At 37.0% G+C, this 25,647-nt stretch overlaps 1 protein-coding gene and 1 non-coding gene across 5 annotated transcripts in view; one reads left to right on the top strand and one right to left on the bottom strand.

Moving 5' to 3' along the window:
- Positions 1 to 25,647, top strand: part of ZFAND6 (zinc finger AN1-type containing 6) — a 76,077-nt gene that overhangs the window by 30,389 nt on the left and 20,041 nt on the right. Inside the window, exon 2 of one of the 4 annotated variants that reach the window (XM_057544062.1) lies at positions 20,982 to 21,105. The exons of 2 other annotated variants lie outside the window; for them this stretch is intronic. The gene's annotated coding sequence lies outside the window, so the exon portion shown is untranslated. Of the gene's footprint in view, positions 1 to 10,692; positions 10,850 to 20,981; positions 21,106 to 25,647 lie in introns of all 4 variants that reach the window. One more of the 4 variants, XM_057544064.1, reaches the window with a different exon arrangement.
- Positions 23,076 to 23,182, bottom strand: LOC114235556 (U6 spliceosomal RNA). Its single transcript, XR_003621708.1, has one exon. It is a non-coding gene; the product is annotated as a U6 spliceosomal RNA (small nuclear RNA).

Here is a 25,647-nt window from a genome sequence, read left to right on the forward strand (position 1 = left end):
GGGGGACATGCACATGAAATCAGAGAAAGTGTAAATGATAGAGAAAATGTAAATGATCACAAGAATCCCTGATGAATTTAGATGTTTAATTGCTGGCTTGTATATTATTAAACTCCAAACCATATTTTATTCTTCTAATAATTTTGATAGTTTTCTCAGAATAATTATCCCTTTGAAGGAAATGGGTTACCAGGACCTCTTCTCCGATTCCTTTTACAGAATGAGTTCCATGTAGATAAAATTTTTATAGTGCTGTCTTCCCTTGAAAATCAGGAGTAAAATATTTTAGAAAAATTGCACAGAGCCTTGCCAATTTGTCATCAATATCCTTGGTTTGGTTGTCTCTAATAAACAGATTCCAGACTTCCTTGGCGGTCTAGTGGTTAAGACACTGCGCTTTCACTGCAGGGGGTATGGGTGTGATCCCTGGTCGGGGAGCTAAGATCCCGTGTGCCGCACATCGTGGCGAAAAAAATAGAAGAAGAAAAAAAAAACAGACCCCAATTTTCAATACATACATATCTTTAATACCTCACTCTGACCGTGAGTGTTAACAGGTGATAAAATTCTAGAATTTAAAATTTTACTGTCTGATAATGAGAAAGCTTATTTCTCAAGTTAAGACCAAATCAGTTGCAGTGATTATTCATTTGACATTTTGGGGTAGAAACTGTTTTATATTTTCAGTACCTTAACTCTTAAAATGAGAATGCTACATAAATTGAGGACGTTTATTAGCAAAGAGAGAACAATATCCTGGTTTGCTGGTTGTGGCCACTTGATTTCACATTTATGGTATATCTTAAGACAAAACAAAAATATGTATGAATAACTATAGAAACACAAATATATTTCATACTAACTAGAAATCTTGCGTGTCAAATGAGTCTAAGTGACTGTCAGTTTTTTTAGCAGAGGAAAATGAAACTGTTTATTAATAGGAAAAGGTAGAATTATTTTGTACTGCAGGTGAAATATTTTTTTTTACCTGTCATTTGTTAGACCTAGCTTTTTAAATAGTTAGAAGAGATAAAAAAGTATTAAGTAATGTTCAAAGTACATAGGTAGCAAGATAATTATACCCCAGAGTGTCTATAAGGTGTTAGCCACAGCTGAGCATTTTTAAATGATCATAATCCCAGGAGGTCTAATTATTTCATAATTTACATTTGCTTAATCAGAATGTATATTGAATGGGCACTCTGTCTTTTTGATGGAAACTTTTATTGCATAGTTGGTTTTAGAAGTTTAGAAAAAGCAAGAAAAGAAACCACATTAACCACAGAAGTTATTCTCTGCAAAATTCAACTTGGAATAATACAGGCATAATGGATATATTGTAACTTTGTTCTATAAAATCAAACTTTTGTGTGCCTGTCTCATATGTTACCTTTTTTATTTAAAAAAAAAACAGGGAAAAGCTCATAAAATTCTCAGTTCTTAATGAGAAATAGCCATCCTGGGGAAGAAGGGCTTGTTTTGTCTTTTCTGTTAGTATAGGAGGGTATCACTGACAGTGTTCCCATGTGGTTAGGTACTCACCCTCTCGAAATGATTGAGGCAGAGAGTGTGATGCCAGGTTTTTTTTCCTATTAAATACTTATTCATTTTCTCATTGGGGTGCGTGTATCTTTTTGAATTAGTGTTTTGGGATGTTTTACATATATATCTATATATATACACACACACCCAGGAGTGGAATTGCTGGGTCATATGTTAGTTCTGTTTTTAGTTTTTGGAGAAACCGCATGTTTTCCACAATGGCTACACCAGTTTACACCCCCACCAACAGTGTACGAGGGTTCACGTTTCTGCACATCCTTGCCAACATTTGTTATTTGTGTTCTTTTTGAAGATAGCCATTCTGACAGGTGTAAGGTGATATCTCATTGTGGTTTTGATTTACGTTTCCCTGGTGATTAGCGATGTTGAGCATCTTTCCATGTGCCTGTTGGCCGTCTGCATTTCCTCTTTGGCAAAATGTCTATTCAGTTCTTCTGCCCATTTTCTAATCAGGTTGTTTGTTTTTTTGATGTTGAGTTGTATGAGCTGTTTATATCATTTACAAATATTTTCTCCCATTCAGTAGGTTGTCTTTTCATTTTGTCGTTAGTTTCCTTTGCTGTGCAAAAGCTTTTAAGTTTAATTAGGTCCCATGTGTATATTTTTGCTTTTATTTCCTTTGTTATAGGAGATGCTTCCAAAAAAATATTGCTCAGATTTATGTTAGAATGTTCTGCCTTTGAGGAAAACTCAGACTTCTTAAACTTGCTTATCTCTTGAAATTTTGAATCATTCTCTCCTTGGTCTTTGGTTCTGTATGACTTAAAGTCAGGTCCTTGGGACTTTAACTTCCTGGCAGTATATTGAGGCTAATGTTGGAGCTAGTTGGACTTCATCCAGCAGATTTAAGACAAATAAATAAGGAGCTATTATAGGGCCCATTGCTGATGAAGTAGAAACAATTTTCAGCTGAATGCTAAATGGCTTCAAAGAGTATGGTGCCTAGCAGTTTATTTTGTGTTTTTAAACTACACATAGAAACAGCAGAGAAAAGCCTGATCTTGGAATGACTGATTTAGGCCTGCCAAACAATTACAGGTATCACTAACATAGGAACTTAAAATTATCGAGGTGATCTCTATGTAACATTGAAACAAGATCAGTGGAGATTCATGCGTTGACTTCTAAGTAGTTTTAAAGCTAATATGCTGCTTTTTTTCTTAATTAAGGGAGACTTGAAAATTACTCAAATTACTGGTGATTTTTTCAGCATTAGAAGTAGTGAAAATATACAGATAGGATTTTTTTTTTTTTTTTTGGCTGCATTGGGTCTTCGTGGCTGCTTGCGGGCTTTCTCTAGTTGCGGCAAGTGGGCTTCTCACTGCGGTGACTTCTCTTGTTGCGGAGCACGGGCTCCAGGCTCACGGGCTCAGTAGTTGTGGCACACAGGCTTAGTTGCTCTGTGGCATGTGGGATCTTCCCGGACCAGGGCTCGAACCCGTGTCCCCTGCATTGGCAGGCAGATTCTTAACCACTGAGCCAATTAACCACTGAGCCACCAGGGAAGCCCACACGTAGGATGTTGTAATGCTGTGGAAAAGAGACTACTTTGATTGTACTTGTATATAGTTTTTGTGTCTTAAATGACCTATGGGTTACATTAAATTCCTGAAGAGAATATAGTACAAATTAGAAAGTTTTAAACACAGACTTGTCATCTGGCACACTAATTTTAGATTGTCATAGATTAATCCGCTTCACTATTTAATGGCCTGAAGGAGGAAAGGAGCTAATTTAAACTGGATTAGTGTGTTCTACACTGTTAAAGCATTCCCAGATTGATCCTAAAAATTAAAGATGGAAAAGACTGGTAATTTGATTTTTACACAGGTGATCGGATTTCCTATAATTGGTATATAGGGGTTCAGGGTTTGTTTTTGTGATGTGGGTAAATGCAAGTCAAGTGTTAATCCATTATATAAACATTTGAGTGCCTAGAACACCTGTTCTATGCAGGTGTGCCAGATACTAGAAATACAGTGGTGGGCAAGACAGATGGCTCCTAAAATATCATGTTATTAAAATGTAGTGGGCTGAATTACATGGTCTAAATTTCACCAGGAAAGTGGCTTGTGTATTAACATGTACTTTGTTTCTAAGTAGTGGTGTTTTTATATTTAGTTTTCTCCGTATATACATATCTCACTTGCAACAGATAATATTTATCTACAAGGTAATTATTAACTGGGATAAATGCAACAGGATTTATAGACAAAAAATGGTTTGATGTTTATTGGAAACTTTTTTTAAAATCAACTATATATTCTCAGTGAACAGAACATGGTATTTAAAACATCAGTTGTTCAAATTAACATTTTTATTAGATGGGTAGTAACAGTTTAATTTATTCAGACTTCTAAATGGTAAGAGTTATGAGACAAAGGACCACACCTAACTCATTGAGGCTGGATTTGTGTCTTATATTTTTTATATCCCTCACAACTCTGCATATAGTCAGTGATGAGTGAATGGGTTCACTGAAGGTGTTTACCCGGGAGTGTTTTATCTTGGCAATTTTGATATAACCATTATACTAATAGAATTGAGAAAAATTGTTTAAATAAGAGGCTGCTCTTTTTTTTAAAAAAATAGCTGTTGTTTTGAGCATTTCAACTTTGTAGTAAATGAGTAAAAATGTTTCAAATAAATTACAGGGTTTTTTTTTTAATACTTTAAGATTCTTTTAAGTTCTCTGAAGAAATCTCTTGACCTCAAATTACCCAGCTTATTATCAGGTAATCTTTAGGTTTTATATTTGATTACTGGTTACTAAACTTTTCAGGAGAAGGATTTTTGTTTTTAATGAAAGTTCTTATCTGATAAACTCTTCAGGAACACGAATTAGTTTGTAGCATAACTAGTAATTGGACAAAGAAGTGAGGGGAAACTGCTTTTCTGTATTTTATGAAGAATTAGGAAACATTCAGAAGTGATTCTTGATGAAAGGAATAAGCTATGCTGCCTTTTATTTTATTTTTAAAAATAAATTTATTTATTTATTTATTTTTGGCTGCATTGGATCTTTGTTGCTGCGTGCAGGGTTTCTCTAGTTGCGGCGAGCGGGGGCTAGTCTTTGTTGCGGTGTGCAGGTTTCTCATTGCGGTGGCTTCTCTTGTTGCGGAGCACGGGCTCTAGGCGCGTGGGCTTCAGTAGTTGTGGCTCGCAGGGTCTAGAGCGCAGGCTCAGTAGTTGTGGCGCACGGGCTTGGTTGCTCTGCGGCATGTGGGATCTTCCCGGACCAGGGCTCGAACCTGTGTCCTCTGCACTGGCAGGCGGATTCTTAACCACTGCTCCACCAGGGAAGCCGCAGTAACGTGTTATTTTAAAAAGCAGTCCGAGTTGATCTTGTTTAAGGTACCAAATCATTTCCAGGTTTTTGAAATGATATAAGAAGTTGATATGGAGAGAAGGTAAGAAAGGGAAAAGTTTGTTTTTCTGCTTATATCTAAATGAGGATAATTTTTTAGAAAATTATTTTAAAATGTAAAAAATAAAATAATTACTTAGTGGAAAACTGATACTTGCAGAAACTTGAACTCATTAGTTATGTGGCTCATCTTGGTGTAACTCATATTTGTAATATTTATCCTTTACCTAGCATAGGTATAAATCTGAGTAATATTTTGAACCAAAATGGCTTTCTCTACTCCACTGTCCTTTTTTATTATTTTTAAAAAGTAGTTTTATTGAGATAAATCTGCATACAATAAAATTTACGCATTTAAAATGTGCAGTTTTAGTATGACAGTTGAAAATAGTTGTATAACCATCACTTTGATCGTGATGTGGAGCATTTCTGTCACACTTTGGAGTTAATCTTGTCTCCTACCCCTGGTCCCTGGATCTACTTTCTGTCATAGTTGCTTTTTGTAGCAATTCATATAAATTGAGTCATACGTTATATAGTCGTATTTGTCTTTTTTCACTTAGCATAATAATTTGGAGATTCACTCATGTTGTTATGTTCATAAGTAGTTCATTTCTTTTTATTACTGAATAGTATTCCATTGTGTGGATATACTGCAATTTGTTTATCCATTCACATTTGATGGATATTTGGATTGTTTCCAGTTCTTGGCTACTATAAATAAGGCCACTATGAACAATTGAGTACAAGTCTTTTCAGGGACATGTGTGTAAATACCTGTAAATGGGAGCTTTGCTGTAGTTTAAATGTAAGGCCTTGTTTCTTAGTTTTGATGGGGGAGATAGAAAAATTTATATTAAACCAGAAGGTCAAAATTTATCTCAGGGAAAGAGTTGAATTGCCAGCTGTTACTCCTATTCTTACACTTTTGTTTTATTCTTTATCTCCCTCCCCCCCAAAAAAGGCTATTACCTTTTCCTTTAACTAAAACGTCTTATAAAATGGCATTCCTTATTTAAAACTCAAATTTATAAGAATATGCTAATTCCTTTTCAGCTCAGTTGTTCTCAAAGAGCTTTTTCTTTTTTTTAAGTATAGTTGATTTACAATGTTGTGTTAAGAATATGCTAAATTTTGAATGGGCTAGTTGAACCATGGCTATTTTATACACTTCCTGTCCCCTACCCCCTAGTATTTCCACCTCATATTAAACTTTATTGTTTTGGAGTCTTTTTTCATTTCTTTCTATAGCACCCCCTTTCTCTTCAGAATAGGGACCTGTATAGTACAGATGGGTTAAGGGAAATACAGAAGAAGCTACAGATAAAGAAAGGTTCATAATTTGTCATGTCATATATTAGGGGTTTGCTGGAAATTCAGATGCAGACCATGTTGATCTGACTTAATGAAACCTGTGAAGTAAGCTGTATTTGCTGACTCATGTATATATGTTATAATCTTTTCGGCAGTGTAGTTAAGAATTGATTTAGAAGCAGGTGATACCTGAAAACTTGCTCCCTGCCCTCCCAAATATATTCATATGTATACATACAAATGCCCATATACACATCCCATATTTCTTAAGTTAGGGATTTTAGGTTTAAAATTGGATTAAATTTTGAGTTGGTCAGATTTCACTCACAGTGTGGGTTATTCTAATCCTTTTATTATAACAGCATTTACTGCAGCATTTAGGGAAATGGAGTTTGAATTGAGGTCAGAGGAAAAATTTGGAGAGTTAGCAGGTAGATTGGGTAGAGTATTTGACACATGCTACCTGAGAAAAAGGGAGAGAAGGCAGGGAGTGGGATAAAATAATTTTGCCTGTTTTGCAGTTGGGCATTCTACAAGTACTTATTAAAATTAAAATGCCTTTTTTTAACAAGGTAATGTTTGGTGCTGCTGAGTTACAAAGATTAATGTGATCTAGAGCCTGCCTGAAAGAAGGCCACATGGCTCAGTAACACTGTTCCAGACCTGGAATTAGCTAAAGTGTACCAGTAAATATTGTACCAGTTAACGTTGCTCATACCTGATGAGAGGGTATATCCAGATTAGTATAGGAGACTAAATTCAGCCCTTCGTCCCAGGTCAACTTTGTCCTGACTCTTCAGTTTTGCTGGCTATCTACCCCTCCAATTGCTGCCTCTGTCTCTGTTAGACTGTGAGCTAAGTGACGAGTTGTTCTGCCCCTTTCCGAGGTGGATTGTTTTGAGATTTTTTACTAGAGAGACTGCTGTTCTGGGCCTACTGACAAGTAAAACAAAAATGAAGTATGGGTATAGGATGCAAATAATTACAATATAGTCAAAGCTATGCTCTTAACAACTGTCGCAGTCTTACAAAGACTGACTCTTATAGTAGGTAAAAGACAATCCAAAATAAGTTAAAGTGAGGGAAAATAGGTTAAGCCATTGGAGAGGAAGGAGAACATGAATTAGTGAGGTAATAGTGAAGATTTTCTCCTTTCTTGCACATTTTATTTTATTCATTTTCTCTCTCTTTTTTCCACCTCTTTCCTCCCTCTCCTTTAATTTATTTTGTGGTTTTATGCCACAGAAATATTTGTGTTTTGGCCTCTCAGTGATTAACATTCTGTTATCTTGTCTTTTCCAGGTGCTCTGTAGGTCAGTGTGTGCTTTGTTGGCTTCTTATTGGCATAACAGAGTTTGTTTGGGTGGGACGTTTGTTTTAGTATTTCCCTTGTATATTATTGATCACTCATTAACTCTTGCTTCGGTATTGCTTTGCTACCTGGCATAACTAGAAATTAATTTAATTTGGAGTTTTTAACAAGGACACACCTGCTACTGCATATCCAGTTGAGGAATAACCCTGCTTTATTGGAGAAGTTTGTCTCTTTAACTGCAATAGAATAAGAAGGTTGAGAGGAGGCAGACATTCACTTGACTCATATGCATTCACATCTGATGTTTTCAATGAGAGCACTATTTCTTACAGTTGATTAAAATGGATAACCACAAATCAGTTTAGATTGCTGTTGAATTAGAGTTTGAGTGTATGGAGATGAGATAGGAAATAATGGTTCGCTTGTTATTGTTAGGTATTTGGTTGAAATCCTTAGAATATCAGGTCCAAATATTTATTTTTCTTAGGTTTTATTTTGAAATAATCTCAAATTTATAGGAAGTTGCATTAATAATACAAATAATTCCCATATACCCCCTGGCAAGATTCACTCGTTAACATTTTGCTACATTTGTGCTATCATTCTGTTATATTATTTTTTTTTTCCGAACTGAGAATAAGTTGCATGCATCCTGTCCCTTTACCATATAGTACTTAGACATATATTTTCTAAAAACAGCATTCTTATATTTTCAAGGACATTCCAGTTATCATATCAAGGAAATTTAACACTGATATAATACAATTCTCTAATACACAGCCCACATTCAGATTTCTCTAGTTTCCTCAATAATGTTCTTTAATAATTTTTTTCCCAGTCTAGGATCCAACCCACAATCATTCATTGTGTTTAGTTGTCATGTCTCTATTTTCCTTTAATCAGAACCATTTCCTTAACCTTTCTTTGTCTTTTATGACATTGACACTTTTGAAGAGTGACCGACCATTTATTTATAGAATATCTCTCAATTTGGGTTTGTCTCATGTGTCCTTGTGATGAAATTTAGGAAATATAGTAGTTTGGGCAGGAATTCTACATTACTGCTGTGTGCTTCTCAGGGCATCACATCAGGAGGCATATGTCCATTTGTCCTGTTTTCAGTGATACCAACTTTGATCTTTTGATTAATGTAGTATCTGCCAAGTTCTTCCACTTAAACGTTATTATTTTCCCTTCTCCAATAAGTAATTTGTGGGGAGATACTTTGGGAGTTAATATATGCTCTTCCTCATCAAACTTTCATCCACAAAGAATTTTAACAAATGGTAATTTTGCCTGAATCCATTATTAGTATGATAGTTGAAGTTCAAATATTTAATTGCACAAACCCAGTAATATAGGAGGGAGACTGTTCTAACCGTTGGATTCTTTAGCTTTAGGAAGTATTTTGTGTTGAACTGGAATTTGTCTCCTGAGACTTTGACACATTGTTTCAAATTTTGTACTCTTGTGCCACTTGTGAGATAAGACTGCTCTTTGCTTCTCTTTAACAGCCCTTCATAATGCATTCCCTTTTTGTGTTTTCTCTAGGTTATGTACTCCCGTTTCTAACAGTTTCTTGTGAGAGGTAGCTTTCCTGAATTTATAACCATCCTGTTGGTTTCCTGATAACACTCATTTATCAATATCATACTTAACATAGAGTACCAAATCCAGATACCAATTCCAGATATGGTTTATACCAATTTCAGATATAGTTTGATCGGTGCAGTAGATTGCTATTGCTTTATAATCTAGCTTGATACGTAAGAACACCGGGCTTTGGAGACAAATAAACCTGGATTCAAGTCCTTTCTCTGCCACTTATTAGCTGTGTAATCATCAGCAAGTTCGTAATATCTTTAAACTTCAATTCCACAACCTGAAAAGAGTTGGTAATAATTTCACCTGCCTTTTAGGGTAGAATGAGGATTAAGTGTGCATGTAAAATTCTGGGGATGGTGTCTGTTGCACCGTAATCACTCATTAAATGTTAATTATTATTTGATAGAACGGATGTTTCTGTTTTTACAGCCCATGATTGGTGCAATTTATTTTTTAGCGTTGTAGTTTACTGTAGACTCATTTAAACCTGTGGTGAAAATCAGAAAGTTTTAATAAGTTATACTGAAGCACAGTTAGCCTGTTGAACAAATATTTTAACTTAAGTGAAAATTATTCTATCAGTTACAACTTTTATAAAGCTCTGAGTTATTTTTTAAATTATTTATATATACAGTATAAGTAGATTATAAAGAAACATTTGAGTTATTTTGAATGAATCCTAAAACCTTTAGTCATCTTTTATGACATAGCAAATATACAGTCAATTTTCAGCATTAAGTAAAACTTTAAAAATTAGCCAGTGAATTTTGAGTGTTTGGATGCTGTCTGTTTCTCATGGTGTTTTAAAACCATGTTGTTAATATAAATAGTAAATTTACTCTGTAAAATCCTAAAACTTTTCCTAAAATTTACTGTAGAAATTGGGGTTAATAATGTACCTTTATGGGGGAAAAATTGTTATCTAGCTATTTTAGGACATATTGATTGAACGCAGTTTTATTTTCCAGACAAGCTTTCTATAACACTTGAGTAACCTGTCGCAATAATGATACTACAGAAATTTTAATCTGTGGGGAAATGTGGTGTAACCCTTCATTGTAAATGTTAGAAATATGGCTCCTCTTTCTGTTACAACGGGACCAAGAGTCTCTTTCTCCCCAGTCAGGAGGGTCCCAAAGGATATTCTTGGGACACTGAGGGCACCCCGCTATCTCCTTGTAAAAGTTTTTCTTTAATTGGTGGCTCTTTATGCTAAAGAAATTAGCTAAACTTTAGGAAAAAAGAAAAAATACCTAGTTTTGCTTACTTTGGGTACAAATGATTATAAAAAGTAATTCTTCCTTACCTAGCCTGTGGCCAGGTGAAGAAAAATCTATATGTTAAAGTTACATATTGTTAAATTATACATTAGTGTCAGATACCAAATGAAATGTTTTTCTTAATTTTACATAGCAACCCTTTTTATATAGTTATAATAGTGAAAGCACTCCTTAAAAGTTTAGACAATTAAAATGTACATAGTCAATTTGAACTGTCTCAACTCTGTTTCATGTTAAATGTGTTACAGGAATGAATCTGAAGTCTGCTGCAGTAAAACACTGAAGGCTTTAAAATGTTTTCTTGCATAAAACTCAAAGTTTAGCTGCTTATGAGGATAGGGAAGGCAGGAAGCTAATGTCTGTCTCAAGATACAGGACAGCTGTTTGCTCATCAACCTCAACTGTGTGAGTAGACTTAAGCCTGTAACCCTATGTAATTAGGCATAATTTAAAAATTTTAAAATCTAAAGTGCTTCAAGATAACACATCAGTGTGATGAGATATTTTTTAGGGTCTATTTTTTTTCTGGTGGGTGCGATGTTGAGGGTGGAGTGGGTGGTAGATTTTTATTTATAAAATATTTTTGAGAATATCACTTAATAACCATACATCTTTTTTCATCATTATTCCATTACTGTGAAGCAAAAGAATATAATTCTTTAGATCTCTCTTTATTTTGCAGTTGATTTCAGCCTTTTAAAATTAATACTTTAACCAAACAGTCATGAAAATGTATTTGGGGAATATGATGTTAGATATTAGTATAGAAAATTGCTCTTGGAAATAATTTAATAACTTAAATTATACTTAATAATTTTTTTAAAATTTATTTATTTGGCTGTGTTGGGTCTTTGTTGTAGTGAATGGGCTTCTCACTGCGGTGGCTTCTCTTATTGTGGAGCACGGGCTGTAGGCACACAGGCTCAATAGTGGTGGCATGCGGGCTCAGTAGTTGTGGTGCACGGACTTAGTTGCTCTACGGCATGTGGGATCTTCCCGGACCAGGGATCGAACCCATGTCCCATGCCCCATGCATTGGCAGGCGGATTCTTAACCGCTGCGCCACCAGGGAAGTCCCTAAACATGACATTTCTTGATGACACACAGCTGTATTTGTCTGGAACATGAAAGATTGGTCTTGCATCAGATGTAACTCCACAAAAGAGGAGGAAAGGAAGCAAAAATATGTCTTAAGGAATGTTGGTGAAAGTTAGGTATATTTTCTCTGGGTTTTAGGTAAAGTGATTTTTAGCAAATTCAGCAAAGTCATTATAATGTTATTTTAAAATAAAGGCATGGATGGGTGAATTAAGTGGTGTTGCAGGTTTTGAGTTCTGTCAGTAGTGACTGCTTCTTGGATTAAAGTGAGCCATTTTTTTACATTTAGTTGCTGATAGAGTGCTTTTTAATCTAGAAGCACTGGTAGTGTTATAGATAGTGCATTATTAAGTCTTTCAGGAAGGATTAGGTATCAGTGGTTTTATTGTAAGAGAATCTCCTGTGTTGGGGATGATCCTGCTAAAGCCTAAAAAAAGTAGTCTGGGATTCAGCACTGACCATCACTCTTACTGTGTGTTTAGAAACATGGTAGGTGTTGTGGGGGGAGGTTGTAGCAAGAAGTAGAAACATGGCTTTATGTTCTGTGAGAACTTGCTGTTTACTGGAATCTAATCAGGGGCCAGAACACATCTGAACAGATACCCATTCTAACTGAAAAAGGGAAAGGGGGAGATTATTTTAAAAGATATGTGAAAAATCTTGTGGAATTGGCAAGAAGTTTACAGCTTTGGTACCTTTCTATGTGTTTGGTGTTCTTCCTCTTCTTCACCCCAACCTTTTCAGATTGGTTCATTGGGTCAGGTTTTCACCCATGTCTGCTTAACTTTTCTGGAGATATTATCCCATGGTACCAATGGAGCAACAAGAGTTAAGACGTGTAGGTAGTACAGGTTGTATTAAAAGGGAATGTTAACAAGGAGTCAATAGTTGGCAAGTCTAACTGCAATTTGTTTAACTGATTAGGAAGCAGGGAGGGGGCTGATAATATTACCTTCCTCATATAGATATGGTGAAACTAAATGAGACAGTTCATCTAAAGTGCTTAGCACAGGGCCTAGTACATGACACCTAATGTTTTCAGTGAGTACTTACTAATGTATATTGAAGTATGTACTTTTCTGATCTGATTTTTTAATTTAGGGAGAAGGTTTGGAGAACTTAAGATTAAATGATGACCTATGGATACCCCACTCAGAGCATTTAATTCAGAGGTGGAGTGGCTGCCTATTTGGGCTGGTAGTTATGCCCTAAACTGTTCATGATATTCTATTAACCTTAGATTGGCTTACTGTTGAGCATTGTATGTTTTTAATCAGGAGCTGAGAATAGTTTTTCCGTATTTGTTTTAGCCATTTGAACCCTTTGTTCAAATGAGATCTTTTACAGAAACCTGATATTTAAAAATACTAAAAAGGGGCTTCCCTGGTGGCACAGTGGTTAAGAACCTGCCTGCTAACGCAGGGGACACAGGTTTGAGCCCTGGTCCGGGAAGATCCCACATGCCGCGGAGCAACTAAGCCCATGGGCCACAACTACTGAAGCCCGCACTCTTAGAGCCCGGGCTCCGCAACAAGAGAAGCCACCGCAATGAGAAGCCCTTGCACGGCAACCAAGAGTAGCCCCCGCTCGCCGCAACTAGAGAAAGCCCGCGCGCAACAATGAAGACCCAATGCAGCCAAAAATAAAAATAAATAAAATAAATAAATTTATAAAAAAAAAAAAATACTAAAAAGGAACTGTTCTGCTTGAAGCAGAAATGTTCAACCCAATCTACCATCTCAGTTTTCTCTTCACCTGTGCCCTCTGCCTCAGCAATCATTGACAGAATGCCTAGTTTATAAGAAGTAGAAGCACACTTATGAGAAATTAATTTAATGAATGATTGCCTGAATGGATAAGCATGCGTAAGCCCATGCACAGCCTTAGATGTTTTGAGATTTTATTTTTGACTCTGGCTGCTTGTAGACTGGCTGTTAACTGAAGTTGGCCATGATATTGGTTTATCTTGAAAGGTGGTACTAATAAACAACCCCAGAAACTTGTATTTTACTTTACAGATATTGTTGACCATACCACATATCACATTGTGTTCTCCTTATAAACTATATATGAAACACTCACTCTTATGTTATCTGAGTCAAGGTTAATTGTATTTCTGAGTAATTGATTTCATTTTTCTTTTGAATATTGTACCTCTTAACTAGTCATATCCTTTGCATTGGCTACTAGGAAGAGTAGAGTCAGCTGAATGGCTTCTAATTAGCAAAAAAGCCCTATGGGCATGCGTTTTGTTTTGACAATATACCTGACTCCTCATTTTTTCTACCACTTTGTCTTGGATTGACCATTTTTGCTTCTGTCTAATGTTGTCGTGTAGCATGCATTTTTAAAGTCACCTTAAATCCTTTTCAGCGCACCATGAAGTATATAAAAAATCATAGTGATGCGTTTAGTGAACAGCACTTGTTAAACCCTCCTTCCCATTATAGGGTGATGGGATTCTCCATTGCTTATAGGTTTAAATTCAGACACCTTAGCGTGGATACAAAGCCTTCACTATATGGCCTTACTGTTTCTAGGATTAGTCCATCCTGTATTCCAGACACACAAGATTCTCTCGCCTGATAAGATACCGTACTTGCTTTATCCTTCCCCATAATTATAGATAGTAGGTATAAGCACTTACTAATCAATGCATCCTTTTATAAACTTTGGTAGGAGGATGTTAGAAACCTTTCCCTCACACCTGTAATCAAGAAATCATCTCAGTAGGAAGTAAGATTAAGAGATCTCCTAACAGGTGATCACTGTCTGTGAGACAAAGGACACCTTTTATGTACCTGCCCTTTGTGAGCTGTGGGTAAAGAAGGAGTCTTGGATTTATGACTGTAAGATGTTATGGAAAAGCCCGAACGAACTTTTTGGCCAGTGCAGTATTCGTGGCTTTCTGTCTCACTACCAAAGTGGAGATGAGCAGTTACCAGACTATATGGCACACAAAGCCTAAATTATTTACTTACCAGGCCCTTTAGAGAAAAAGTTTACCAACTCGTAATCTACAGTGTTGGGGATACAACCCTGAAAAAACTAAATAATCATTTTGTGTATTTAATTTGGTTTTTCTCTTTTATATTAGTCTTTACAGACTATATTATTTGTTCATTGTTCATATTTCAATTCATATTGAAATTCGATGTTGATTACTATAAATAGCTCCCATAACTCTGAGTTTGTGGGGTATGTGTCCTTAGTAGGCCTTTCCTTGAAATGAGAAACTAAGAGCTGTATGCCCAGATTCTGTCCAAGGGTAGACTTCAATTTGGGGTATGTGGGTAGGAAACTAGAATGAGGAAGACTTTACTGTGCAGTACCTGTATCCCAGAATAGGTCAAAGAGGAAGAATACAATGAAGTATAATTAGTTTCAAGATTTAATAAAATTAGTACTTTTATTGTTTAATCAGGAATATTCATAAGTGGTGCTTTTGGGGGGGGAAGAAGGTAAGAGTATGGTGATGAAGAATACAGTGGCTGCTGACTGCTAGTACAGTTTGGTGCATGAAGCCAAGGCTCCAGCTTGTTTTACCTTCCATTGCTTTTATGCTGCCAGTCGACACAATGAAAAGGCAAATAACAAGTTCTTGCTTTTATGAAAATAGTTTTGACCTCCTGGGCCTCTGAGAGGATCTCAGGGGTTGGATCCCCAGGGGGTCCACAGATAAGCTTTGAGAATTACTGACCTAGGGCATGGACTCCAGCCAGACTGCTAAGGTTGACTATTAGTTCCATCACTTACTACTAGCTGTATGACTTTAAGCAATTTACTTTAACCTCCCCATGCTTGTCTGTGATACGGTGATAATACCTATTGCCTAGGTTTGTTATGAGGATAAAAGAGTTGAAGTTTATAAACGTGCTTAGAACAGTGCTTGGCACATAAAGCACTATATAAATATTATTAAATAAAACCAAATGGTAAAGCCAGTTATTTGTATAAAAAGTGTTATACAAAGTTTCAGAAGAACAGGAGAGATTTAATTTAGAGATTGACCATACAATGGAAGAAATCAGGGAGAAACATTCATTTACAAGTATTGGAAACTAAGTTGGAGATTTGCCTTAGGAGAAGAGATTTTTTAAAGGGGCTGGGGACGGGGAGGTGAAGCACAAATTCATGCATGTTGAATTATGAGGTTTAAGGTCAAAGAAGAAGAAATAAAAAGAAGGTTCATAAATGTGGATCTTGCATACATAGAGCTTATTTTGTTAGTCTTTTGGAGAAGAAAAGTGAATGAAAGCCCAAGAATGTGGAAACCAATGGGAAAATTTGAGTGGGTTCCCCATTTTGCAAAAAAAGGTATTGGGTTGTCTTGTGCAGGTAGTAACTGCCTAATTCTTTAAGATACGCAGTATGGAACCTAGGTCGGTTTGAGAACGTAAAATTGACTACAACTTTAATTATAAAATTACTATGTTTGGTATGCCAACTTAGGCAAATTGCTAAATGAACCTCTCTCTGAGTGAAATGAATTAGAAAAGATACCCCACAGCTTAGAGTGTGAGGCTAAGCATCTTTGTTCAGTGCACAAACTGTATAACATATGTAGTGGGCCCTGCTGGCAAACCTAGATCTCTTCTCAAACAGCAAATTCAGTTTCTTTTAAAAGAGCCTATTGCAGCCTGTTTGCCTTGTGGTAAATACTTGGTTACTACAGGTTGTAGTACAAGGCTGCTGCTACCTTGCCAGCACAGTTTCCTTCATGCATTCAACAAATATTGAATGTCTGCCATGTGCCAGGCATTATTTTAAGCATCAGTGAACAAAATGGACAAAATCTCTGCTGTTACAGAGGTAACATTTTAGTAGAGGGAAGAGAGATAAGTGTAATTTAATAGTAAATTAAGATGAAAGGCATTGAAGAAAGATAAAACTAGAAAGGGTAATAAAGGATGCTGGTTGCAATTTTAAATGGGGTAAAGGAAGCCCTCTCTCAGAAGATGACATTTGAGCAAAGGACCTGAAGGAGATGAGGGAGCCTAGTTGTAATGACTTCTGGAGGGTAGAAGTTACAGCAGTTACAAAGGCCTTATGACAGGAGCATACCTGGCATATCTGTATATGATCAGGGAGGAGTGGGAGAGGAGGTCAGGTAATGGGGGAACAGATTATAAAGAGCCTTTAAGTCATGGTAAGGTGTTTGGCTTTTACTTGGTGAATTGAAGGATTTTGAGTAAGCAAGCAGTGTGATCTGCTTTAGATTTTAACATGATCACTGGCTGCTGTATTGAAAATACACCATAGGAAGATAAGAACAGAAGCAAGGAGACCTAATATACCAGTAACTATATTAGTTATCAATTGCTATATAGCAAATTATTCCAAAAACTTCATGGTTTAAAACAACAAACACATATTGTCTCACACAGTTTCTGTCAGGAATATAGACGTAGTTTAGCTGTATAATTTTGGCTCAGAGTCTCTCATGAGGTTGCAGCCCCAGATATTAGCCAAGGTTGCAATCATCCAAAGACTTAACCAGGGCTGAAGGATTTGCTTCCAAGTTCACTCATACACCTTTTGGCCAGAGACCTCAGTTACTCAGCAAGTGGGGCTGTCCTTATGACAGTGGTAGCTGCCTTCCCCGCAGTGAGTGATCCACAAGAGAGAGAGAGAGCAAGGCAGTAGCCATAATGTACAGTTGTCTTTTATGACTAGACTCAGAAATGACAAACCAACACTTCCACAGTACTCTGTTGGTTATCCAGACCAACACTGATAAAATGTGGGAGGGGACTACAAAGGGCCAGAATATCAGGAGGCATGGGGATCATTGGGGGCCACCTTGGAGGCTGGCAACAAATAGAAAATGAAATTTTAAAAAGATACCGTGTACTGCCTTTTAACAAATTAAATACCTAGGAATATCTAACAAGAAATATGCAAGACCTGCACGAACACTGTCAAAACATTACTGAGAACTTAAAGAAGACCTAAATAAATTTAGGAATCTGCTGTGTTTGTACATCTGTAGATTCAGCACAACCCTAACAGGTCCCCCCCACCAACCCCCCCCATAGAAATTGACAAACTGAATCTAAAATTTGTATGGATATGGTAAGTGCCAAGAATAAGCAACACAATCTTGAGGAAGAATAAAACTGATACCAGCTATCCAAAATCTATAATAACTTGAAACAGGATAGACGAATAGACCAGTGGGATAGAATTGAGAGTCTAGGAAAAGACCCGCATTATGTGTATGATAACCCATGTATGGACAAGAGTGAGACTGCAGTGCAGTAGGGAGAGGACAGTCTTTTCAATAAATGGATTTGGGTTAATTAGATAACCATATGGAGAAAAACAAGAATCTTAATCCCTACCTTATTCCATACAAAAAATCAACTCCAGATGGATTACAGATCTAAATGTGAAAGGTAAAATAATAAAATTAGAAGCAAAATAGAGAGCATCTTCGTGACCTTGGAGTAGGCAAAGATTTTTAAAATAACTATAAAAGATAATTGTTAACAAAATCATATTAAGGTGAATTTTGGTTTCAAGACACCATTAAAAATGGAAAGACAAACCATCATGGAAGGTAAAGTAAGCAAAAGACAATCCAACAGGAAAAAATGCACAAAAAACTTAAATAGGCACTTAACAAAAGAGGATTTTAAGAATATTTAAAATAGGCAGATGTATTAATTTCTTAGGGCTGCAATTACAAACTAATACAAACTAGGAAACTTAAAAACAACAAAAATTTATTCTCTCACAGTTCTGGAGGCCAGAAGTTCAAAATCAAGGGGTTGGCAGTGCCATGCTCTGTAGAAGCTCTAGGAGAGAATACATTTCTTGCTGCCAGATTCTAGTGGCTGCATGCATTCTTTGGCTTGTGGCCACGTCACTCCAGTCTCTCCCTTTGTCTTCACATCACCTTCTCCTCTGTGTCTCTCAGAACTCTCTCTGCCTTTCTCTTATAAGTATACATGTGATTGCATCTTAAGCCCAACTAAACAATCCAGGCTAGCTCCTCTTCTTAAGATACTTAATTTAATCATCTTTTGCCATATAAGGTAGTATTCAGAGGTTGCAGAGATTAGCACATAGACATGTCTTTGGGGCTACCATTTAGCCCAGTATAGCAGGCAGTACTAAGTATTGGTGAGGTATGGAGTAACCGGAATGCTCATACATTGCCAGAGGCTCTAATGTTGCCAGGAGTGTGTAAATTTGTATAACTGCTTTGGGAACTGGTAGTATCTGCTTAAAGGTGAACATACATATACCCTATGACCCAACATGTCCCCTCCTAGGTATATACTGAGCAGAAATGCGTATGTATGTTAGTCAAAAAACACATACAATAATGTTCATAACAGCAATATTTGTCATAGTCATAAGCTGGAAAGTTCCCAGATCCCTATCATCACTAGAATAGATAGTGGTTTAGTCATGCAGTGTAATATACTAGATAGCAAAGAGAAGGAATGGACTGTGGTTAGACACATTAGCATGGTTGAATCTCAAAAACAATTTGAGAGAAGCCAGACACAATGTGTGTACACTGTATAATTCCATTTATTAAAAGTTCAAGAATAGGAAAAGCTAATCTAGGGTATTAGAAGTCAGCATAGTGGTTATCCTTGGGGAAAGGATAATATTTGGAAAAGAGCATGAGGAAGCTTTTGAGGCGTACTGATGATAATCTGTTTCTTGATTGGGGTGCTTAGTTACCAAGTTGTGTTCGATTTGTGAAAATTTAAGCTTTACACTTGGGACTTGTATATGTTTAAAGAAGAAAAGAATGGGAGTTGTTGGTTACTTTTGTAGGTTTCTTTACTATAGGACATCTCAATTGAACTAATGGAGTATCTTTCATTTTGATATGCAGTGATTATTCTGTTCTGTTTGAAAGTTTTAGTAGAGCAACTTGATTATAACATTTGTAAGGACTTTGAATTGCAAGTGACAGAAGCCCAAAGCAAACTAAAGCAAAATGAGAATTTGTTCACATAACTGGGAAGTCTGAGGGGTGGAGCTGTCCTCAGTAAGCCTTTGTCTTGGCTGTCTCCTTCCTACCCATTTTGGCTTTGCTTACGTTATTTTAATTAATTATGTGGACTCTTTCTCCATTGTGGCAGAGACGGCCACCAGCAGCACCAGGTTTACATTGTATTGTCTTCAATGTAATCTCAGAGCAAAGTCTGCCTCTTTCCCAGTAGCACCAGTAAAATCCAGGGAGGAATGAGTGATTGGCTCAGACTGAGACATAATGCCCAGGCTTGGATCACGTGCCCACCACTGAGACAGGTCTGGCCCTGAGGAGGAGGGGTTAAGCCTACCCAAAGCAAATGAAATGGTCTTCCCACAGGAAAGACAGGTTCTGTTAATCTGAAAGAGGAAGGAAACATACCAGGCAGACAGAAACTATCAGTTTCAGGAATATGGATGTCTTCCCAGTCCAGTTATTGAATGATTTTATAATTATTAAGACACTACGGATTTTATTTAGCCTTAGTGAATAGAAAACTGTGTGCTAAAATAGAGGACAGTTTGTACTAAGAACATTACTGTCATTTTTCACATCATAGCTACAACTCTCTGTATAAACTATACCTGGTGATACAGATTTGGATGAAATATTGCCTTTCATAGTTCTTTCCCCTTATTGGGTTATGAACATATACTTAAATAAGAGATGAGGCTTAGCAAGAGCAAACAATACTTTAAATTTACATTGCTTGGATTAGAGAATCCCACAGTTAATAGTATCTGTGCTTGAGTCCCATGTCTACCTAGACTCCCCACATCTTCTTCAGTGATGATTGCCTTAAAGTCATTTGCTTATTTAATCCAGAGGTTGGCAGACTTTTGATTCATCACCTGTTTTTGTTCAGCACATGAGCCAAGAATGGTTTTTGCATTTTTAACTGGTGGGAGGAAAAATCAAAAGAGGGACATTTTATAATGTGAAAATTCTGTGAAATTCAAATTTTGGTGGCCATAAGTATAGCTCATTTGTTTACATATTGTCTGTGGCTGCTTTTACATGACAACAGCCGAATTGAGTAGTTGTAACAGAGAGACTGTATGGCCCTGAAGCCTAAAGTATTTACTGTCTGGTCATTTACCGAAAGGTTTGCCAACCACTGATTTACACATTTTTGGGCAGAATGTGACAAATCAGAGTCAGATGATGGGAATGCCAATCAGAGTTTTTCTGAAACCTGTCTTCTTCAACTGGAAACGCTTATAGTGGCTTCTTTTTGTGAGATTTAACATACCAGTCAATGAAAACTTTCCTTATATCAATAACTGGGAGGTTTGTATATATTAGAATTAGCTTTGGAGTCTCTTATCCTTACATAACGTAGTATGTTGAAATTGATGAATTATTTGCTGGGAAGGAATATGTAGTATCCTCAAAGATGTATTCTCATGTTAGCTGGACTCGCGCCTTTTTGTCTTTCAGCCCAAGAAACAGCAGGAAAGACAACCTGACATAGGGAACTGGGGACTGCTATACAGAGAGAGAACTACAAAGCATCCTCAGTGCAGTAAGAACCCTAATCCAAAGTCCCTATACTTTTATCAGAGTGAGTAGCATTTGTCCCAACTGTTCTATATTGAGTCATACTTTCTGATCTATTTGTTTTATGAACTTTCCTAGATATTTTGTAATCTCTGCAAAGGTTCTTGACCTCCAGAACATAGGTATGTTGCCCATATGATAGGTATCATCATAGGTTAAGATTAGGTAACTGAAAGTGAAGGTAGCCTTGAATTGGAGAGTATAAGCTCTATCTAAGAGGGTCCTAACTGATTGGTTTTAATTTGAGGAACATCAGTCCACTGTTGTCAGGTCTTGCTGTTTTTCAAGAGAAGCTGGAAACCTGGGATTTTTATTTGACATTCCCCAATTTCTGAATGCTAACAATTAATTTTTAAAAATTAATATGTGCTGGCTTACCAAACATGCCTGTGGGTCAGATTTAACTTGTTTGCCAGTTAACAACTTCTGTATTTAAGTCATCATTATAAATTATATATCCTCCCTATTTATTTCAGGAGGAGGGAGAAGAACAATGAAATGAAAAATTGTATGTGCCTTTTGTAACTGGCTTGGGTTACTGATCATTCTTGCTGAATGACTGTTTCAGTATATAAATTATGAGTACTGTGATTGAAACATTTTTCATCAATCTGTTTTCACCCCTTTTCAATGGAAAATAACCATTTTTTGCCTGACGTGAATACTTTTAACAATAATGAAATGTGTTTATTCAACAAAATATTTTGTAATATTCATATTAGGCATAAAGGGGATTTGAAGAAGAAACTGTTTAACTGGGAAATGATTTGTATACCTGTAAAGCACTTGGGTAATGGTAAGCTTAAGTGCCCCAAAAGGGTGGTGTACAGACAGCTTCTGTAGAAATACAGAGCAGAGGAGGATCGAGGTGGACAGAAATGAACCCAGAAGAAGTAGAATTTAAGCTGATTGCTGAATAAGAGTGTTATAGGCAGAGTGAGGAAGTGGACAACGTTTATGAAGGAAGGAGCAGTATGAGCTAGAAGCTTATTTCCAGCAACGAGGATGATTTGTTTCAAACAGGCGCAAAAGGACCCTCTGCTTTTAGGCAGAGCAGAGTTAGAGCAGTTACTGAGTTTCTGCTAGGTACCAGGCACTATATGGAAGCTTTCTGTATACATTGTCTTAAATAAATATGAGCACACTTTTTAAAATAATTAATTAATTAACTAATTTAGTTTTGGCTGCATTGGGTCTTTGTTGCTGCGTACAGCTTTCTCTAGTTGCAGCAAGCGGGGACTACTCTTCGTTGCGGTGCACCGGTTTCTTGTTGCGGAGCACAGGCTCTAGGCGCGCGGGCTTCAGTAGTTGTGGCTCGTGGGCTCTAGAGCGCAGGCTCAGTAGTTGTGGCACATGTGTTTAGTTGTTCCGCGGCATGTGGGATCCTCCAGGACCAGGGCTCGGACCCATGTCCCCTGCACTGGCAGGCAGATTCTTAACCACTGTGCCGCCAGGGAAGTTCTGAGCACACCTTTTTTTTTTTTTTTAACATCTTTATTGGAGTATAATTGCTTTACAATGGTGTGTTAGTTTCTGCTGTATAACAAAGTGAATTAGCTGTCCGTATACATATATCCCCATATCCTCTCCCTCTTGCGTCTCCCTCCCACCCTCCCTATCCCACCCCTCTAGGTGGTCACACAGCACTGAGCTGATCTCCCTGTGCTATGCGGCTGCTTCCCACTAGCTATCTGTTTTATGTTTGGTAGTGTATATATGTCAATGCCACTCTCTCACTTCGTCCCAGCTTACCCTTACCCCTCCCCGTGTCCTCAAGTCCATTCTCTACGTCTGCGTCTTTATTCCTGCCCTACCCCTGGGTTCTTCAGAACCTTTTTTTTTTTTAAGATTCCATATATATGTGTTAGCATATGGTATTTGTTTTTATTTCTGACTTAGTTCACTCTATATGGCAGACTCTAGGTCCATCCACCTCACTACAAATAACTCAATTTCATTTCTTTTTATGGCTGAAAAAATATGGAACGCTTCACGAATTTGCGTATCATCCTTGCGTAGGGGCCATGCTAATCTTCTCTGTATCGTTCCAGTTTTAGTATATGTGCTGCTGAAGCAAGCACCTGAGCACACTTTTAAGGAGTTGAACTTAAGGAAGTTTAGTAACACGTCCGAGCTCTTAATAGGTAATTAAAACGGCAAAACTGGGATCTGACCCCAAACCTGTTCACTTTTCACTCAGCATACTTTCCAGGGAAATTGGGCTGGTTAAGGTAAAGTATGTAGAGCATGAATGCCGGGTCTAGTACTCCTTTCTGGGGAAATTATTTAGTAACTAAAACAGAAGTAATATGATGAGAACTGGGTGTTTTAGGAAAATTTAAATAAGTGGATTGTGAGGAGAGGCAGTAAAACAGAAGAAAAAAACTGTTAAAATAACCCAGGTGTGAAGTGATGAGTCAGAATTGGGATGCAAAAGAAAAGAGCATGAGATATTTCAAAATGAAAATTATTGGAACTTGGTGACTTAAAATTCTAGGGGATGAAGCAGAGGGAAATAAGTTTAATTGACATGTATTTGCAGTTATAATTGAGTCTATGTTGCATTCATTCATTGCAGTCTATGTTGCATTCATTCATTGCTGTCCTTTTGTCAGAATTTTAATAATTGATAATGAATTTTCTTTGCAATCTTAAAATATTTGATCTTGAATTTTTATGCTAATGAGAATTTTTAGGTTAAAAGACTTAAAGGAAAAACAAATTTTCTCAAGAACTTGGTTAAGCTAATTAAAGCTGCATAATATCTTAAGGTTGAATAAATGAATGAAAGTTTAAATTATCTTTAAATGAAAAGAATAAGAATTCATGAATGCTCATGAATTTATGTTTGGCAGGGACAGGATGGACTTTGAAAGTCATCCTCTTTGTTTTTTTAGATCAAAAAAAGGACATTGACCTAATTGCTTACTAGATATGTGACCTTGGGCAAGTTATTCAGTCTCTTTGAATATCAGTTTCCTCATTTAAGAATGGGGATATCAGTAATACCAACATCATAGGGTTCTGGAGAGAATTAAATGAGATAATATAAATAAAACAATAAAGGCAGTTTTTGGCCCATAGTAAGCTCTGAATAACTAAATACTATCCGAGTGGGGTAGAGAGGACAGTCAGTTGTAGGTTTGATTATGAATGTTAAGAGTCAGAAATCACATTTTCTGAATTCTCTTTAATTTGTAATTTTTCCTTTTTTTTAATTATACCATGCTAATCCATTTTTCTCTGTATGTCTGGTAATCTCATTCTTTACCTCCTTGGGTTTGTAGTTTTATAATCCCACAATACATAGAGCAATTAAGGAATTGTTCTGCCTTCTCATGCTCTTTCCTCTTTTCCTTCCTGAATGCCAGGCTAATGGGCCCTCCAAATTGTTTACCTACCAAAAAGGTACAGTAGCAAGGGGATGCAAGATTTCCAGTTTCTCCATAGCTACCCCATCTTTGCCACTACACATAAAGATAAACTAAGATACCCTTTTATGGCTTTTGGTCTTTTCCTGAATCTTCATGGAAAGGTACATTTTGTGGCCTAAAAATGAATAACTAATGCTGATTCTTTTCCTTTTTCTCTTTCTCTCTCTCTGTCTCTTTTTTTCTTTTCTTTTTAAGTAACCTGTGAAATCTTTTGTGCTTTTTATCTGCCAGGATAATAGCTTTTTATACGAAAGCTCTTGACTTATGAAAATAATTGCTAGTTTGCTACTGTGCAGGGCAGTTTGGCTTGGGGAAATTGCTAGTGTTACATGTTTTAAATTTTAGTCTTACTATTCAGAAGCAGGGATTGTGATATAAAAAACTTGGTGGTCATATTGTACTTTTAATCTGTGAATATTTACTTGAGTTTTTATAGAAATAAGATATTTATCTTCTCTGGATGCTTGTACATTGCCAGCATATACTGAAAGATTTATCAGTACCAGTGGGGAAGGTTCTTTAATTCTTACAACATATCTTTTTTTTTTTTTTTTTTTTAATTTTGACTGTGTTGGGTCCTCGGTTCGTGCGAGGGCTTCCTCTAGTTGCGGCAAGTGGGGGCCACTCTTCATCGCGGTGCGGGAACCGCTCTTCATCGCGGTGCGCGGACCTCTCACCATCGCGGCCCCCCCCACTGCGGGGCACAGGCTCCAGACGCGCAGGCTCAGCAGTTGTGGCTCACGGGCCCAGCCGCTCCGCGGCATGCGGGATCCTCCCAGACCAGGGCTCGAACCCGTGTCCCCTGCACTAGCAGGCAGACTCTCAACCACTGCGCCACCAGGGAAGCCCCAACATATCATTTTAATGTCATTAATAGGTAGCATAGAATAGTTGGTGATTTAGAACAGTGTTTCTCAAGAATTCCCTGGCAGTCCAATGGTTAGGACTCGGCGCTTTCACTTCCCAGGTTCCATCCCTGGTAAGGGAACTAAGATCCCACAAGCTACATGGCTCAGCCAAAAAAAAGAGTGTTTCTCAGTCTTTTTTCCTTTATTGCCCTCCCCCCCATCCCCAGGAGCCTTTTAAAACAGTTTTTTCCTAATTGGCTTCCT

This window comes from Balaenoptera acutorostrata, chromosome 3 (assembly GCF_949987535.1).
Source record: "Balaenoptera acutorostrata chromosome 3, mBalAcu1.1, whole genome shotgun sequence".
Classification (NCBI taxonomy): Eukaryota; Metazoa; Chordata; class Mammalia; order Artiodactyla; family Balaenopteridae; genus Balaenoptera; species Balaenoptera acutorostrata.